Raw genomic sequence first — 16,189 nt, forward strand, 5'->3', positions numbered from 1 at the left:
ATTTCGCTTTCTGTATAAAACATTTTCCGTCAGCACAACAAGACATATGTCATTCGCGGTAAGAAACTCATATTCGACTTAACTTTGGGTCACTCCGAAATGTCACGAGCACATATCCTTTCCCGGCTTCGTGCTCGGATGGCGATTCGTGAGAGTGCAGTTACGTTGTGACCTCTAATTACCGTTCTAACAAATATAGGACGCATTAATGACCTGGGGTGGCAGCTGAGAGACGTTTCTCTGTCTATTTTAATCGTTACTAGATTGAGAAAGGAAGAGGTGTCTGAGCCGACTTTCTACAATGCGCGAATAATAAAACTTGGAAAAAATGCCCGTATGTACGCTTTCACACAAGAACAACAAATCACCTCCTTCTTCAGAGGCAGAAAACGGAATGATTAGGCAAAATATATTTTGTCTTAAAATCTAGTTTTTCTTTTATTGTGCTGGTCATGGTCATAAAGCGGGTGACGTAGTACACATAAGTTGTATTACGGCCACAGAAGCAACGCTTACGTGCCTGATCATTCCCGTAGCTTTCACCGCATTTTAAAGTGATTGGCGCTAGGAGCGTCGTGCACATTTTTAATGAACCTCAATGCACGAGTATCTGATTGGTTAAGTTTTTTTAGAAACAGTGTGAAAACACTAAAACATTGATGCCGCAACCGAGCTAGTGTATATTTAGCTTTTAAGTAACTACTTGGCACTGTGGAAACCATGGAAACTTTTTTTTCAGGCTGGCTTATTTGCGTAACTGCAACCGTATATTACAGCGATTGTCATTGAAGAGCGGTTGATATAGTCATTTAGATGAAGTACGGAGATATCTCCCTGGTTAGACAATACAAATAAACATTTTGAAAATGATAAAACAATGATGGCGCAACCGATGCGGTGTAAGTTTACCATTTTATTAAAACGCCTGACACTGGGAGAAAAACGTGAATAACTGAAGAGGGCGAAACACTTCCACTTAGATTTTTCGCATTCTTCAGCCATAATCACCAGCTTTCAGAATGCGGTAAGAATGAAGACACTCCGTTTAAGAGAATAAGCTTCAAAAAACGCGGTTGCATAGTTTCGTTCATGCAGCTGTAATTTCAATAAAGAGCTAGATTTTTTTTTTTTATTCCTGACGTAAAATTTTTAACTTTCGTTTTCAATACCTGAAAGTATTCTTTCGTTTAGAATCCAGTAAAAAATATACTTTCAAACATACGTTCGCATAATTGCTGAACGTTGCTTCTTTTCCGAAACCATGAACCTAAATTTACTATTCTCATTGTTTATTCATATTATCCTCTACCATTTGAGGGTACTTTTTTTAAATAATGAAATATAAATCATATGATACCATATAAATAATTCTTTTAAGTGGTGTGTCGATGACGTGTATTAAATTACAACAGACAAACCAAAAAAATGCTTACCAGCCGATCAAAAAAGCGCTTAGTTTAGTTTGAATTACAACATGAAGCATAATTACGAGGCAGGGGGGACCAGAAGTTAACATTTCCGTCGGCTTCGAAAATATACAAGGTAACCTGAGGTTCCCCCTTCACCCTTGAAGCCTCACTAAAATTTTTAGCACCGACACTAATCCATGTATCACAGTGTTTTCGGTCAAAAATTAGTTTTGACCGAAAGCCGGTGCCGAGTGGCCGGGCACCGGGCGCTTTATGAATTCAGGGTCACCTATGATTAGAGCGGGATGGGGAAGGAGGTTTTCTCGGCACATCGTAAGGTGAATCGGAGTATGTGAATCGAACTGTGCCGATAGGGTCTGGAGCTATTTGTGCATGTGCGTGTGTATGTGTTTCTTTGTTTCATTTCTTTTCTTGCAGCTGAGAAATATTCCTTAAGGAAGGAGAAAGCGAACATAAAATCAAAAAGTCGACGGCTGTCGGCGCGTCGTCTCGGAGTGTTGAAATCTGGAGGCGACAAGAGGCGAAGCCGCGACGAGCTGGACACTGCGGCGTCGGTTGACTGGACGAAGAACGTTTTTGTGTGCGTGCATTTCCTAGAAAGAGCAAGTAGCCTGTTGTCTTTCTCATAATCTTTTTTCTTTAATCGCCCTTCGGCAGGCTCTGTCTGTTTTTCTCCCCTTCATCTCAGCCGTTCGACCAAGTCGTTCGGGCGTGCGCTGGGGATATATTTGGCTGTTTCAATATGGATGAGCTCTCTATGTGCATGTACGGTGGGAACAACGTCGCCATATTCTGACAGGCAAAACTCCTATCTGAGCAACTGAGGACTGATTTCATTTTATCAGTACCTCGCGAGTACGATGCGTGCTATCGTCACGGTGTCACACTGCGTGCTGTCTGATTGACTTTACATCTGAGCACTATACTTTGGTAAAGTTTCCCAAGCGCCTGTATAACCACGCCCTTTTCATAGAACTGTGTTAGCGTTAAAAATACAAGATCACATAACAAAATTAATCAGAGATTTGTTTTCCTCACCTTGTCTCCGCAGCTCGACTTCTGATGACCTAATTCGTTTTAATGAAGCTGACACCATGTCAAGCTAACCTTATTTTTTAACTGGCAGCTGTGGACTTTCTTTGCAAGAACTGCTTTGTACTGCTTCTCACTCGGTGAAATCGGTTACCGAACCACTATTTTAAAAGCGTCCCTGAACCAGAACAGAACCTTAACAAAATGCGAAGCCACCCGAACCCGAACAAAACCCGAGCCGAATCAGAATAATGACCGGTTGGACTCCCTGCTTTTAACCCAGCACATCTTCTAGTGTTTGAATTGAACCTAAATGAAAACAAATGGAATGAATGTATGGGAAACGTAAAAGTTTAGGCTTTAAGGAAGGTTGTTCTTTGTGCCGGCGACGCACACCAATTATACTTTGTCAGTATTTTTTGTTCTTGCCGCAGTGTATGGAGATTTGTTGCAGGTTTTCGCGACGTCACTTCTAACAGCGCATTAGCCGTGCTGCAGCAAAGTATTCAAAGCAGAGAGCAAGTTGTTGTTGAGTGCTGCTATACACGGGAAGAGGTGACGCCTGCACGTGATGTTAGCCTCCTTGGCAGGGACAAGACTCACACAGGCGGGGGAAGACGGTGAGAAAGGAAGAGAAGAGGAGATTGGGGTGGTTTGGTCACCAATTTCTGGATGAGTACGGTCGAATCAGGAGGCAAAATTTTTTTTAGGAAAAAGGGACACTTCAGAACAGTCTTCTGGTATGGAGATCACAAAGTAGTCGATGACAGTTGAGATGGGAAATCGTGGCTAGTCTAAGTAGCAGGCCGGAGGGCTAGAGGCGCGTTGCGTTTCCCGCGGTTTAAAGGTACTCAAGAAGAGATTTATAAAAAGAATGTTACCGTGTTCGTCGGCCTCTGGTGGGAATAAGGATTTTTTACTTTCAAGCCACAGTTGTGCTGGCACAAATGATGGTGATAAAAAAATCGTCGATCTTGATCGTAGTGCGAACAATCTAGGAGGACGTGCTCAAGGCCCTCTGTGACATTGCATCTCGCATATTTGGGTGCAGTAGATTTGGGAATGTCCTGAAGTCTCGTTGAAGTGGAGGCGCAGTTTGTGCGAAGGCGATGGAGTATCGCGAAACATGATCTGCTTAATTTTGACTCAGGAAGCGATGGAGGTAATTTCCCGCTAGCAAAAAAATGTATGGGGGTGGCGCATTCTGGTAATTCATTTGCACAGTCTCAGCGCTTTGAGGAAGCGTGGGATGAAAAGACTGGGTCCTTTTTCCTTGTGTGCCTTCATTGGCGCATTTGTTGCCGGGGGTACCCGTATGTGAGAAAACTCATTGAAACGCCAACTGCCATCCACGCATGCTAAATTTTACTCTTATGTGCAAAAATTAGCCTCATCCAAAGCTTCTAAATTGGACAACGCACTTCGAGGGTCGCAGAGAGTAATTGTCTTAGATGGAGTGAGGTTGCGAAGCACATCTAATGACATTGCTAGTGAAGCCAAATCCGCTTTCATTGACGTGGTTGCGAAGATGAGGCGGTCTGATGCTTTGATTCCGGCATCGGGAATGACGAATTCCGCGCTAGAGGTTGCAGTGGCGGGATTCGTTGACTCGTCAGTAAACACTTTAAGCCAACCACTGTACGTGATTTTCAGTTTGTTAGCTACAAGCGACCTTCCAACAATGGCTGAAATACAATTTTTTTTGGGGGGAAATAAGGTTTTTCTACAATTCACGACGGTTGGGTGATGAAAGGTGCCGGAGGGAAGCAATGTTTCTCAGGAGGTCCAGTTTGGAAATTAAATTCTTGCACACATCGACCTATCTACAAATCCGAAAGTTCTTCAATGTTGAACGGCAGTGAAGTCGCAGATCGTGCTCCATGTATAAAGGTGATATGATTCATTGCTCTTACTCTTATGTGCATAGATCCTGTTTGGTCCTTGGCCTCTACGAGTGTCGCCGTAATGCCCGCGAAGCGCTGTTGTCCAAGGCACTGACGGAGGGCAACTCGGTGAAAACATTCGAGTATGGGCATTTTATGAGCCCTGATTGGCAATGATAGGAAGGCTGCATAGTATTCTTGAGAAGATGAGGCTGCGATGGAACATCATTAGTCCTTAAGGAGGCAGACGAGATTTATGGCGATGGAAGTGGCGAAGCACAGTTAATAATTTAGAGCACTGGTTTATAATGTGTTATTCTCGGGTTTCGAGGTAAAATGTTCATCGATTTTCATACCCAAGTATCGGCACGTTGACACTTGCTGGACTGGTATTCCTTTGATGGCTGGCGTATTTGCAACTTAGCGGTTTGGTTTTCGACCAGGGCGGTAACAGAGAAAGGCCGTTTTGCTAGTAGATAAAGTTAGTCGTAGTTTTGCTAGAGTAGATGTCGTACTCTCAAAAACCTTCTCAATAGAACCGAGAGCAAGATAGACATCTTCTTGTGCCATACACTAGCTAGGCATTTTAAGGCCATATCAAACAAGACACACTCTAACCATAAATCTGTGCGGGGTGTACACCGTCGATGACTGCAGGGACAATGGGTTGCCGCGAAGCGTTTGTGCGACCCCCCCCCCCCCCCCCTGGCTTACCAGAATGAGTGATATGAGGATGGTGTTGCATACGTTTGCAGTCGTCTGCGCGTTTGATAACTTTGGTCCTTTTATGCTGCATTTTTTTTCAGTAACAGAAAGTGATTGTGAATGGCCAATTATTCGCCTTTAGAAATAAGAGGAATAGAACGATGAAGTTCAGCCATTCAAGGAGTGGGAGTCGTCCCTGTGTCCATTCGTAGGAGTTGAAATGAATTTAATTGTCCTAAACGCAAATTCCCCGGACAGAAATTAGATGTGAATGGGAAGCATTGTTGTATAATGTCTGAACCAAATCACCCTAGCAACAATTATTGTGCTCCGAAACAATTTTGGATATAACCATAAAGATTTGCCACTAATATCATCCCTGCATACCTGCCACTTTTTTTTCACTATGAAACAACTATTTTTGAGTACAGCATGAAGTCGTGTATTTTATTTGCGTATTAAATAGTATTTGATTTCTATAAACTATCTCTGGAACAAAAATATTGTTGTGACCCCTGTGGGTCCTCTGTCTGCTCCGTCATCAAAGCAGCTGTATGTACCAGAAAAGCATAGTGTGGCATATCATGTTTTTGTGCTTTGCTTCGTATTTATTTATTTTTTGTGTTATTCACGGTTACTGCAGCTCTAACTGTCTCTTGAGTGTAATAAAGAGCACGGAACTCGCTATGACCTACGTATCTTACGCTGTAAACCAGTAATGAAACGTCATGCAAAAAAAAAAGAAAGCACTGCTTGCCGAATAAACTCACCACAAATCCCAAACTCGCATTTTTATATTCGTAAGATAAAAAAGGGGGATTAAAATATTAATTTTGCATAAATAAATTTCTGGGAGTTGTATTTTCGACGCCATCTTTTCTGAACTGATTGCGATGATTAAGACGCAAATAAACAAAACAAAAAAGTGTCCTTTTTATAATTTAACGCCGTGAAACGCTTTTTTTTTTTTTTGCTGACAAAAGGTTTACACAGTTTCAACAGGAAATTTACTGGCACATGTTGTTGTTTTATTACAACATTTGCTGTGGGGTTATTTTATGGGCAGAAGCTATCCAAATCTTTTTTTTTGTGACTCGCGGGCTGGGATAATGCAAGATATGTATGTACTTTTGGGAAGACATTAAACACAAAATCTCCGATGACTTTCAGTAGCGCAGGAAGTAAATTGATGGCACATCCCTTTCGGTATCCAATGTCAGCACTGATTATTCGCTTGACACTGTTCGATTATTGAAGGGTCTTCGCAGCTCCCCGACTGCCCCTGCGGACGAAGGCAGCATGTCACGAGCTTCGGTTGCCAGAACCCAGCAAAAACACTGAAAGCCGTTTACAAATCCCTGTAACGCCGAATTAGAGCGCAGCTCTTGAGAAGGAGGAGGGAAAGGTACGGCGAGGAGGCTAATTCCCTCCTCCTCTCCTGCTCGCCTCCCATTTAGGCTAACATTTTCCGCAAAATTTAGCGGAAAAATTTTCCCGCTGAATGAAGCGGGGAATATTTTTGGCTAAATTCAGCGGAAAATATTTCGCTATATTTAGCGGGGAAATTAAACCATAATGCACCGCGCGGTTACGGCGACGCCGACGCCGACGCCGACGCCAACGCAGACGTCGACGCCGACGCAGACGCTGTTCAAGCCGGAAACGGGCGCCTAAGGCTCTAAAAGTCGTCGCTTCTTTCAAGACGTGACGATAATGGTGCCGATAATTTTAATAGCCCTCACTCTCCTGGAAACGAAGTATGCCACTTCGACGAATCAACCAATGAGGTGGTGTGGAGGACCCGCTCGAGTGAGCTGAGGACCGAATGGAACCCTTTGTACAAACAAACTAGATAGCCACCAGAAACTTAAGACACACAAAACTGAATTGTTGGGTTCACGATTCTTGTACTGATGTTCGATCTTTGTGGTTGTTGTTGGCTAGCTTTCCAGAATCTCATTGACAAAGGGGCGTTATTAAAATGACCAAACCTCGCCACGCCTACGTTTCTCAAGTTGCCAGCTGCAGTAGCCGCTGGCAGCTTAAAGAGCAGCTCCGGTCAATATTTTGGAATTTGGAAAACGACAGTTTCTGCTTAGTCAGTGTCGCTGACTTGCAAGGTACATTTTTTTCAAGATTGCTTGCAGTTTTATAAATATCACGTCTAAAAGCTTGGTTTCCGGATTCTATGACAATACCAAAATTATATCCTGGCGAGGGATGGCAACACTAATTATCAGCTGACCACCGCGACATGACGTCACGGTGGTGCTGAGGTTCACGCACTGATCACTATTGCAGTAGTCAGGATCGCGGATCGAGGCTTGTCTTGGTAGGGTCGAGTGGCACAGTCGATGCATATGATGCATATGATGCATATGATGCATATGATTCTCTGGGGAAAACAAGAAAAATGTCATATCCCCGCTTAGCTGTTGTCCGCACTGAAACTTCTTGGCTGCTGTTCAGGAAGGCAACCAAATAGCTTGTGCACAAACATTAAAACTTTGACATTCCTCAGATTTCTTATAAATATAATCTTTTGCGGTCGAGAGTGACTCCGCTGGGCGAAAAACGGTAGTACAGCTCAATGAGACAAGATCGAGTCACCCAGTGTTACAGCGGAGTCTGGCGGTTTCGATAAGTTGAGTTTAGCAGAGCTTGCCAGCTCTGCCGTAGGTGCTCCGGCACGTTTGACTTTCTTAATCGGCGTTCGAACGCTTGACAAAAATTCCAACTCCAAACACCCATTATAATGATTGCAGAAAATCATAAAGTACTCAGCTTTTATTACAGCGTACAAGCTTCAATATTCCTACACTCTAAGACATGTCCGCGCGTCTACTTACCCGCAATACACCCAAAGAGCCAGTGATTGCCATCTAGGAAATAAGCTCAGCAAATGATGAGGCGCAACCGTTTAGACCTCAAAATGAATTACGCAATGCAAAGCGGCATACTTGCATCGCGGAATGCGACAGCGCAGACTTATTTTTAAGATCTAAACAGATGTTCCGCCTCATCATTCGCTGAGCTGATTTCCTAGATCGGACTAATTGGCTATTTGAGTGTATTGCGGGTAAGTACACGCTCAGGCATTTCTGAGAGTGTACTTTTGTTTGTTCCTCCCACAGGTTTACGTCTATTGCCTCGTGTGAAGTAATGACCGCCGGTGGTGCCTTCGACGGGCTCCCGACTCGCGATACCGCCTACTACAATATAGATCAGTGGGTTCACGTCGCCGTGTGTTGCTTGACTACAAGGTAACCAACTTGCCACCTTCTAAAGAGTCGCTGTTGGCAGCTTTAAAATTGGTTTTCTTAGGATACATCGATTCAGTGTGGAGTGATATTTCGGCTGTTATAATATTTCGTATCACTAAAGAGAAACCGGTCATTTATCTTGGTTTAGTTTTCGACTGGTTTACCTTTAAGCAACGCAGGATATGGCTCATTATTTGGAGGCTTCTTGGCTTGTAATATGTTCGTCGGTGTTCTCATTGGATTTTCTCGCAATCCTTTTGACAAGGGAGCGATAATGTTGTAAACTCATCTTACTGGTACAAAGTTAGTGTCTCATCCTTAAAAGCTGAATTGGGCCTTTTGGACCTCTCCTCTCGTCGCCAAATTGCTAGCTTATGTCTATTTCACAAGTTTTTCTATTCTCCGCTCCATAACGCGCCCTACATTGTACCCCACGCCCGCATCTCTCTCAGAACAGGTCACCCATTGCAGGTCACCCGTCACCGCACTCGAACTGCCACTTTTTTCAATTCCTTCTTAACCCGTACTGCAACAGACTGGAACGGCCTTCCCGGCGATGTTGCTCCGATCACCTGCCCATTAAGGTTTGCTGAAGCTGTGTCAACCATCAATCCAGCGTAACAACCTATTGTTCAAGTTATTGTTTTTTTTTTTTTTATATTCTCCCACACCTTATGTAATACCCCTCCCGAAGGGGTCTTTAAGGAAATAAAGTGAAGTGAAGTGAAGTGAAACCCGGGATATGGTCAGTCCTGCGAATCTTCTTCTCGCTCCTCAGCCTCAAATATTTTCGCATTAGTTATACTGGTTATTGGTCTTTAAAAAAAAACAATAACAAATAACAAAATAAAACGTTCGACATATAAAATATGTCCCACTTTTCTTAAGCATTAATTGATTTCAGTTTCGAGTGAAATTAATAGCACTCAACTGCTCACAGCAGCAATCAGATATTAAAGGTGCTAAAAAGAGGGAAGCGCAAAATAGCTTCCCAGCTTTAAAATGTTCAATTAAAAAAGAACTTAAAAAAGACAAAAACCAACAACATTTGGTAATACGTTCAAGTTCTAGAGTGGTATTAGCTGCAATAAATATCATATTACTTTAACATTTTTGACCAAGTGATGTAGACGTAATTCTTCGTCGACTGCACATAATGCCGGAGCATACTTCAGAGCTCTAATTAGTAAGGTAAGTGAGCCAGGGGAATATAAAACAATTTATATTTTGTCATGTATTGACTCCTATTCAAACATGTATATAACACGTAAATGGTAATGAGTTACATACACCTAGTTGCTTCTTTAGGTAAAAATAAATATATTCGGCTCGGTTACTTTTTTTTTAGGAAAGGAACGAGTAGCATACTTAGCTACGTTTAAAGCCAAAGAACGCGTAACGGTACTTCGTTACTTTTGATGAGTAACGTGTACAACCCCGTTTAAACAGCCTCGTTTTAGTTCTAACCTGAATGTCCGTGTATTGCGACAAAGGCAGATGAGCAACCAGAATACAACTAAACAGTATGAGAGTATAGCCAGGTTTATCGCTGAACACATCAGTGGAACTCTACAGCTGAAAATGTCCTTCACACAGATAACACAATAGGGTTCGTTGGTCGAACCTTTTCAAATCGTGTACACTTAATGTTCACTTGGAGGTTACCAAAGCGCGGAGGCACATAAACCAATTTCCATTTCAAAATTCGAAAGCACAGAGAACTAGAGAGAAAAGGTAATCCCAGATGCACGTAATCTTTCTTATGCACCCCTTTTCAAAAATTTTGAGAACTGTGCCAGTTCAAACAGGCTTATTGCAACTGGTTAAATTGGTTCAACTGGACAAACTGAAAGTGTGCATACTGGTCTAACTGTGAAACTTTGCATACCAGTCTTACTGTGAAAATGTGTAAACTGGTCCACTAATGCAGTTAAACCTGTTTAACTGGTAATATTTACAGCACAGGTCGTAAACTTATAAAATTCATTTTATTTCCACAAAAAAACGCACATACTTCAGACCGCAAAAATAAAGATAAAAACATATTTAGACTGTAAAACAAATGCCAGGATATTATTAATGTGTCCCAGCTGGTCGGCGAGATTTTCCACATCTTCTGGAGTGTCGGGGTTCCGGTGGTGGATAACATAGTGCCGCGCGCAAGGCTGAGAAAGCAACGCTCGGTCACGGTCCTCCAGAAAGTTCCCGTTTATTCATGTACCGCACGTAACTTCTATCATTTATCCCTGCTTTTGTTTTCTAGAAAGTGCGTGTTCATTCTCGCCCCGATCACGCGACGCTCGAACCGCTTTCGCCGAATCTTCGAGATAGCGGCGCACTCTAGATAAGAGGCCGCCCGCGACCTTGTCGAGTCAGTCTCGCCTCAGCGTTTGATCGTGCTGCTTCGCCGCCTTCGACGCCCGCGACGCTCTGTTGTTATCTTTCTTTTGTACCCTTTTATTTTTGGCACAAGTTCGCCACATTAAACGTTTATTTATTCCTGTTTATTTCTTGTTTATTAGTCACCACCCGTGACAATAGTACTTCAAGGCATCTGAAATAAGAATAAAGATCAGTAATTAGAGGCGTGGTAGATTTATTTGCATCCGTCGTTTTAAAACGGTAGGTAACTAATGCCACGAATAAACAAATACGCACTACCATAAACAGTATGAGAGGGAATATGGAAGCGTGCGCCAACCGTACATATGGTGCCAGTCTAGCGGCAATTAAGTATAACGTAGTGTCTTGAGTACCGTCCGACGCCACTCCTGCGGAGCGTTCAAGTGCCGTCCGACGGTACTCCACTCACGTGTTCAAGTGCCGTTCGAAAGTCTTATATAAAACGAGTTCTCAAAACGAGTTTTCCGAATCGCAGTGTAGCTTAGTGCTAAGATGTCTGGCTCAGAAGCAAGTGATCCTGGCTTCGATACCCGGTGCGGGTTTATTTTTGTTTTTGGTTTCTCGAACATTTTGGTTTGTCGACGAATTAGGTGGTATTTACATTTATGTTTTTACAATAACACACACAAAAAAGAACGAAAAAAAAAACGGATGTTGTTGTGGAAATTTCGCTGAACGAAATGGTATGGGACTTCGTTTCCGGAGGTGCATGGGGTTCAGCGGGGCTTGGTTTGCCGCCTAGACGCCGTGAAGCGGCGTGAACGAAGGGACCAAATGGGTCAATATTTTTGTAATTAGCAGCCACATACTCTAGCCGCGAAGTGGCGTGAACGCGGGTGGGGGAGGGGGGGGGGGGGGGGTGTTAACGAGCTCCAAAATGATACACGCGCCGTCCAACTCTTTCGGACGGCACTTGTAGGCGCGATTGGAGTGCCGTCGGACGGCACTGTAGACACAGCCTAAGTATAAACCGCATGTAAGCGATTTGGCGAGCGACGAGACAAGCGACGGCGATCCGCTTCGCTGTCGCTTGGTCACTCGCGCGACGAGACAAACCGCATGAAAGCGTCGGCAGCAAGCGACCAAGGCGATGAGCGATGATTACTCTTCTAGAAATCCAAAAACCAAGTGACGAGACGAGCCACTATGGCAAATCTCCGTCGCTCGTCGCTGTCACCGTCGTTCGCTTAATCGCTTACATGCGGTTCAGCCATGCACATGCACCCGATTATGAAAATGAATCCAAACGGTCGAGCCTGCTTACCTGGCTCGCTGGTGCGGAGAGAGAGGCAGCTAGCCGTTGCGATGCAGCCATTTCGCCCGCGAGCGAGTAGAACTCAGATGGAGGACGTCGTCAGCCACAAGAACCATCGGTAGAGGCTGCGCTCAAGGCTCCGGCAAACTATCTTATACAAACACAGCTTCAAGACAACTTGTAACCTCACCAAGCAGAACAGCAGCGCCAACAACCAAACGCCCAACCGCCCAACCGTCGCGCGATCGCGCCAGATCCGTTTTGTCTTTTTTTGGTTCCCGGAGCAGCCAAGGAGCCGCCGACGCCGACTCAAAACTGGCGCTTCGAGCGGGCGCGAGGGCCGCGCTGATTGGCCCGCGCGCTCCCACTCCTGGCATGCATAGAGATCATACATACTAACTCTAGAGGAAAAGGTCAGCCATTTTCCCATGCATTCTGGCTGCCGCAAGCGGCGGAGTGTGCAGGCCGGCAGACCCTCGGGGTCTCACATGGTTACCAACTGCCTTCGATTTCACTAATATATTATGAGAGCAGTGCCATGAACTTCAACAATCCACGAACTTACCGGTGGAAAGATATTCGCGTTCCTTTCCAAGCTTTCTTTTTGCATAGCACGCAGATGTACGACCTCCTGTCAACACCAAACTAAACCAGATAACCGGCATCGGTTATCTGGTTTAGTTTCGTATTTCCGTGCGCGGGTGGCCGCGCCCGGAAATGCGAAACCGCGCAACTACCAGATTTTCGAGATTTCGACAGAAGGGAAGTTAATGCAGCGTAATGAGTATGCTGCTTTTTATAAACCTTAGAATAGCTCAGAATTTAGTTTGCAACGTTAAATTATCACTGTTGATATTGCTGAGAGTTTTCAGTCTTCGCGATTACCATTGCGACTGTCGTCCTTCAGCTGGCAACATTGGTTTCTTTCTCTCGTGTTCTGTCGCTCTCTTTCGCGATCTTTCACTCGGGACCCAGGATGTCGGCGCGCGGGATTTGCCCAACGAGGTAGAGGGGCTTAGAGTGATAAACTGGAAGTTCGGAAGTGGCACCCCCCCCCCCCCCGGTTGCCACCATGTTGTACGCAAATTTGACCACTCGTCACGTGACCTCCCAAGAGCCGTGACGTCACAGGTAAGATGGCAGCGCCCAGAGTTGGAGGATGCGAGTTTGTTTGGTGCGCGGTAGCCGTGATGTGCAGCTGCTTTCCGACGACTTCGGGCTTCTTCGTGCTCGCTGACGCAGGTATAATGTGAAAATATGAAGGAATGGTACTTTATACCGTTTTCGCGCAAGATCGCTCTGGATCATCTGGATATTAACGCCTGTGAGACAGCATCAGCTCTGCATCGCCGTACCGGTACTCGGATTCCGGGATGTGTTCGAGAATCGATAGAACTTTGAGTGCTTTTAACATGAAATTTTCGCATTCTCTTAGCTTTGTTTGAACGTTGAAATATCTGAGAATCGACGCGAAAAGTATACGTCGCGTTACGGCCTAGGGGAAGTCGTTTCAGCCCTGCGTCACCGAACAATCATAGCAACTTTTAGCGAAGAAGCTCCTGCGATTTTAACCTTTTGTGCTAATCCACGATTCTACATTCGATCGCTTATCTTCCTTTTTTTTTTGTGAGTGCGAAGTGCACATTTATTTTCAGCTACGAGGATGACGTTTTATTGAGTGTGGGGAAGAATAAATCGTTGCAGGCACCTGCTTCAAAGCTATTCGACTTGCTATAAAAAGAACTGTTTTGGTGCATGCATAGATTAGCTGCACATTTTTTCTCTTTCGTAGGATTAATTGCAGCAATACTCTTTTCCATCAATAGTGCATTGTATTAGACGGTCAATTATTTGTTCTAATTACCTGGATAAGTTGATTCATATTTGTGTTCATCCCTTGCCTGGAGAGCAGTCTTGTTGAAAAATGTTGACTACCATTCCTTTCGGTCTCTTTAATAGACTCTTTTCAAAAGTGTGGGCTGCCTATACTTCGTATCACCGTAACTTGGAAAAGGCCAACTGCCACAGCCCCCTCGAGCCAATCAGAGAGACGGAGCGAAGGTGTGTGACTAATTTGTGTAGACGACCACTCTGATGATATGTTGTCATGTGCCTCTCTCCAATCTGTGTATTGACTCATCGAGACTGTAGCCTTTGCCGTCTACCAAATTCTGATAAAACAAATTACAGTAGCTACTACTCTAATTACCCCAGGCTTTCATACTTTGGGCATTTGTTCGACAAGAATGTTATGTCCGCCATCCCTGCGAATTGGGCTCAGCACCTATTGGACTCGAATGCTGCATTAGCGTTCGACGTGAACTGGGGCCCATTCGTGTGATTTACGCCGAAAAAATTGGTGACAGTTGTGTTGCTTGATGGGGTTCTGCAAAGGGTCTATTGTGTCATACGTATAGGAAGTGTCCTGCTATATAACAATGCATCAACACATACTATTAAACTATATGCTCAGAGCGGTGTGTTTGTTTTTCCAATTAACAAGTTACAGCAGCGTGCTTTAATGTTATTATCATGTGTGTAGTTTTAAGTATCCTCTCTGGAATGCCTTCAAAGGCCCCTGGAGGGAATAAATTAATAAATAACATTTTCACATCACTGGAGTTAGTTTTTGGATGCACCACATGTCCAGGAAAGGTTGAACGAGTGCAGCCCCATGCTACAAGTCTGCCAGTCTGGTATGTCCCATTAATTAATATTAAAGGGTCAGAGATGCGAGTGTCCTCGTAAGGTCCAGAGTGTGCGGTGAACACAATACTCGGTGTATAGACTCCCAAGGCGTGAAGGCAAGCGGAAATACGTTTATCTGGTTAGTGTATCAAATATGTTTATTTCCACTTGATTACGTAATTATTGATTCTTAGGAAATGGTTCCGTAATGAGTTCTTTCTGCGACAGTCTCGTGTCAGGCGTTCAGTCATAGTACCTGTGGACCTTGTTGTCGGATGACACTCCTGGCACGTCGGTGTTCAGTTTGTTCGAGTGGCAACTATGATCGACTGATGCTGTCTCGTAATCATACGTCATGTGCGGCCACTGACGTCTGATGCACTGAAACTGCAGGGCGGGCTTCTAATCCGAAAATTTTCCCGGTAGTTTTCTGCATCAATGCACAAAGCTTGAGCATGTATTGATTATGTGGCTGTGCCTTTTGCTTTACCGTTGACTTGATAGCTGGCAACAATGTTTGTTTGCTATCCAAGTGTGGTGATGCTTGCAGTTCACTCTTGAGAGCAACCAACCATTCTATTCCTTCAAGTCACTCAGCGGCATTCTCCCTCAAAGTTGGAAATTGTGTGCTTCGTGGAGCGGACACAGATAATTGGTGTCAGCAAATTTTTAGGTATTGTCCTTGGACGACAACCGACACCAAACCCACTGTCACTGCATTGCCGCTCACCTGCTTTGTCAAACTTACCTCTCGTTGTGGTGATTAGACATCAGGAGCTTCGGGGTAATCAGGGATTCAGCATTTTCGATTCAGCACCTTTAGCATCAGGGACAGATGTCGCCGAAGGTAATCCTTTATCTCCCGTGGTCGCTCCTCGAGACATGATCGAGGGTCGTTCGGCACGAACCCTCGCAGACCAATTCATTGGTATGGGCAGCTTTGGTAGACATGGTCGGCTTTATGCAGTGGTAGCAAAGTGGTTTTCGGTCGGCCGTTTGGATCACCTACGTTTTCCTCGGTGTACTTTGTTGAGCAAAGACCTACACACGATGTCGGGAATGCTTCGGCGTTGGGGTGTCTGATTGAATTGGCAAAGAATACTAAGGGGCAGCCGGTGGCGTAAGTTGCCCTTGATTTGTCAGATGCCACTTCGCTCGCAGAAGTCTCGGTTGAAACACCTGTCAAACTTGTTCCGAAATAATCTCGGCAATCAAAATAAAAGTCAGGCAACTGATGGCAGGAAGTAGCTTCCTGATCTCCTTCCAGACATTGTCGTGGATGATGTCGCGGGTGCCTGGGAGGCTGGCGTCGAAGTAGCAGCTGGGCAACTCGAGCATCGAGACGCCGGGAAGTTGTTCATAGTGACAGGCTCGGGCATGCAGCGCACATTCAATGTGGGAAGCCTCGGTGATATGAACACTTCGACTGTTGTTGGAAGGCTGGGGACAAGACTGCCGAAGGTGTTGTCCCTCACATGAGGGACATGGGATTTTTAGGTTCTTGTCTTCTGTAGCATCACGGTCGGCGTG

The sequence above is a fragment of the Ixodes scapularis genome, unplaced genomic scaffold, assembly GCF_016920785.2.
Source record: "Ixodes scapularis isolate PalLabHiFi unplaced genomic scaffold, ASM1692078v2 ptg000032l_1___fragment_2___debris__unscaffolded, whole genome shotgun sequence".
In the NCBI taxonomy this organism is placed as follows: domain Eukaryota; kingdom Metazoa; phylum Arthropoda; class Arachnida; order Ixodida; family Ixodidae; genus Ixodes; species Ixodes scapularis.